This window comes from Meleagris gallopavo, chromosome 17, assembly GCF_000146605.3.
Source record: "Meleagris gallopavo isolate NT-WF06-2002-E0010 breed Aviagen turkey brand Nicholas breeding stock chromosome 17, Turkey_5.1, whole genome shotgun sequence".
NCBI lineage: Eukaryota > Metazoa > Chordata > Aves > Galliformes > Phasianidae > Meleagris > Meleagris gallopavo.
Window position 1 is genome coordinate 10,430,118 of NC_015027.2, and position 3,788 is coordinate 10,433,905.

The window sequence follows — 3,788 nt, forward strand, 5'->3', positions numbered from 1 at the left end:
CGCCGGGATCCGGCGCCCATCCGGAGCTTTAATCCGTCGCGTTTAACGCCGCCGCCCGGTTTTCGTGCTCTTTCTGCTGCCGAAGGCTCCGCTGAGGAACGGCTGATCGTCTTAAAGCATGCTCGTAGGGTACGTAAAATGGTTCCTCTAAACCGCAGGCAGAGGCGGCAGACCTGGAGGCCCGGATTGTGCTGCAGAACATCAGTGGAAAAACACCTCGCTATCGTCTGGAACGGATGCTGATGGGCTGGCTGCATCGCCTGCACCGAGGAGGACAGGAATCCGGGTGATCCCAAGTGTTTGTGATGGAGCGGTGCAGTGAAACTTAGATCTGGTTGTCTGCAAAGGTGAAATCTGTAGTGCAGGCTTTGTGTTTGAATTGCTTGTCTGCAGCACAGCGAGTCCTGCCGTGCTGCTGGTAGTGCTGTGTGTACGTGTGTGGTGGCTGCCTGGTAACTGCATGTGTGCGCAGTGATTTGTTTTAGGCCTTCCGTTTCAAAGCTGCGTGAAAGCATCAGGAAAAACCACAGACAACAGCGATATTTATGTGGCCTTAAGGCTTTGACAGGAAATATCTCTCTGAGTCTTTTAAATATTGCAGCATCGTTGTTATACTCAGCTTTTATTTCCTCGTGTTGCAGTGAATATCAGAAGCAGATGGGTACAAGCAGTATAAATTCCGTCAGTGTAAGGACAAAGTAGCTATCCAGATACATGCCCCTACAGAGTGTGGCCTTAACCTTGTGTGTCTTGTCATCCTTGTCTCTTTGGAACTCGGGGTATCCCTTCTTTCCCTAAGGGGAACTTTGTGGCGATCTCATCGCTGTACCTTCAGGAAGGAAGGGTTTCTTTCCTTGCACTCAAGGGATTAACAACTTCAGCAGAACACCGTGGCAGACTGCAGCAGAGCAGCCTTGCTGCTGCTGCTGTGGCATCGCAGGGCTATGCTGGGTGCCAGTCCTTTCCAACTGGCACCTAGAAGAAAACAGCACATTGCAGTTCCGTTTCATTTGGTCAATCCCTGGCAGGAAGGTACTCCTTTCCATCCCACTGTTCAATGGTGTTGACTTCCAAATCTTTTTCACTTTCAATGACAACAGAAATTAAAATTTCATTTTTACTTTTTCCGTCGCTGCTCTGAAGAAGATTTCAGACATATTTTGGTCCTCTGCTGTTTGGTTTCTTATAACAGAGTTTTAGAGGACTAGTTCGCTAGTCATCCAAGGAGGAGTGAAATTACCTTTTGCAAAACAACATTCGGATCACACAACGTTTGGTCTAATTTGGCCATAGCATCGCTGTTCTTTGATGGGGAACATGTCTGCTGGTGGTTGGAGGATTGCTGAGCTCTTTTGGCCTGTGAGCCACTGCTGCAAACTGCTCAGTTTCTTTGCTTTTGAAACTGAACTATTCCCATGCAAATTGACATCTGTCCTCCTTAAGGTGATTGTTTTAGCTTGGGAGCTGTCCCTCCAAACTAAACAGCTCTAGATCTATTGTATTAGTTTTGACAAAGAACTTTCCTTTTTTCCATCTGCTATCAGCACCATTTTCCCGAGTTCCTGATCAACACGTGGATATCTTATATATCTTGTACCAGCAGGTGGAATGTATCTGGCTTCTTCCATTATTTTCTCTTCCACAGATGTAATAAAGTGTCAAAGACAATCCCCCCTCACCTTTCAGTGGCCTTTGTTGCAGTGGAATGAACAGCATGCTGTGATGCACGCAACGAGCCTGATGAATGACCTGTGGAATGGTAGTTTGTCACAGCAGTGCATGTCAGGACTTGAAGCATACAATCCTGCTCTTCTTTAACTTGAGTTTCACACAACTGAATTTCAACATCTCAACCTGTGCAACTTTTTCACTTTGAAGTAATCCCCAAATCCCCTCATAAAACTAGTCTTTAGAATCCACACTGGCCAAACTTTGTGTTTCTGGTTAGGAAGTGACAGTTCCTATGGAGTCATGTGTAGCGTTTGCTGAATCCTTAATCTGGTGTAATATTTTGCTACCCCTCTTTCCACTGTGTCGTAGCCTGAGGTAGTTGAACAGTTCTGTTGGTGGCCTGTATCTGAAAATGGGAGGCACAGGCTTGAACCAGCGGTTATTCCTTGCCTTCCCTAGTTTTAACAGGCTTGACTTTGAAGCCAACATTTAATGTGTGAGTCACTATACTGGTAAGTACTATGCACCATACAAATGCAGCAAAGTGTCTGTTCCACACTTACATGAGGTTTCCAGAGGTTGGTGTCTTTATTCTGTATATATGATACTAAGAAACATAAACCTTTGTGCTATATAAATGTGATTTTCGCTGTTGGCATAGTCTTTCTCGGTTCTGTCCTGACTGTTCACATTTGGTGTACTTCTCTTGTGAAGTTCAGATGTTATTATGGGTCCCAGTAACCTAAGTTGCACGGATCTCTTTTCTAATGCTCTGACTTCATAGGAGTTTCAAAGTGCCTTACAACAGTGGACTGTGAAAGCCTGGTGTGGGCTCACAGCAGTTTGGTTCTTAACCCTTTGTGCTATGCCATACACTGGCTGTGTTGCATGATTCACTCTGATCACCTTCCTTTACAGGTGGAAATTCTTCCTGCCATGAAATACACTGCTCTCTCAACACTCATTCTTTATTAAATAGGGTGTGATTGTCTCACTCAGAGAGGAACTACATCATTCCACCTTTTCCTGAGCATGATTTGAATGTCAGAATCAGCCCAACACAATGCAAGAACAAAGCCATGGAATCAAGAATTTGGGAAAAAATGAGTGTCTTACCTCATTTTTTTTCCTAGCAAGGAGTTCTGCCTTATGTGGTGTGGGATAGAGCTGTTTCTCATGTTCATAGCAACATCTGTCTGGTCACTGTCGTTCATATCAAGTAGCAGAGCAATTTGCTGATTACCTCAAAAAGAGACAAAGAATGAGACTTTTTTCATGAAATTTTTCATGAATTTTTCCTATGTTGACAGACCTAATTCCTGGCATTGTACTCTCTGGGACAGTCATTAAATGAGTAGTCAATGAATCAATCCTTACAAGACATGCAGACTAAAATGTTCAAATGCAACTACCTGACCGTGAATGAAAGGCACTGATATGAAAATGCAACAACCCTTTGCACGGTGCCAAGTGTCAGTCTCATGCTTGCTTATCTCACAGGAGTGACATCATGGATTTGAATTCATTATTTAACCTAGATATTCTCAGCGAGACACTGGCTGTCAGAAGTGACTTTGTAAATCAGTCTACGGGAGATTGGAAAGGAGAGAAATAGATGAGAACGAAGAAACGTCTTGAAAGAAGAACCAGGAAACAGCAGAATGTTTGGATGTTGAGGATCCTCCACCTCTACCAGTCAGAATTCCTTGACTTCAAGTCTGTCTTTGCTTCATGAACTAAGCAAAAAAAAAAAAAAAGGAATTAAAAGACAAGGAAAAAAAAAAGAAGCAAAATGTCAGTATAAGACTTCTTCGCCTGAATCAGAAAATGCAGTACTGAAGAGCCCACAAGAAGCTGGTAGACAAGGAGCAGTGGTGGAATCTTAAAAGAATTTAGCTGACCAATGTGGAAGAGTGGCATGAATCAATCAGCGATTTACAGTTTGGACAGGTTGGATGGTTTCCCACAAGGGAATTGAAAAGAACCCGAAGGCCATGGAGCTTCTTTCTTCCTTAACTGTGGTTGTGTGACAGTTTAGTGGCTTCTGCCGAGATGAAAAGGCATGCAGTCTTCTTAATAAAGTAGTTAATGAGCAGAATTTCTTTTGTTGATGGACA

General features: G+C 43.6%; 1 long non-coding RNA gene across 3 annotated transcripts; it reads left to right on the forward strand.

Annotated features, from left to right (window-relative positions):
* Positions 1-6: 6 nt before the first annotated feature.
* On the forward strand, positions 7-3,455 carry LOC104913580. 3 transcript variants are annotated; one of them, XR_795494.3, is made up of 2 exons: positions 7-347; positions 1,646-3,455. It is a non-coding gene; the product is annotated as an uncharacterized LOC104913580 (long non-coding RNA). The 3 variants fall into 3 exon arrangements; XR_795493.3 differs by having other exon boundaries at positions 2,590-3,455; XR_002120457.2 differs by having other exon boundaries at positions 7-129; positions 2,590-3,455.
* Positions 3,456-3,788: the final 333 nt, after the last annotated feature.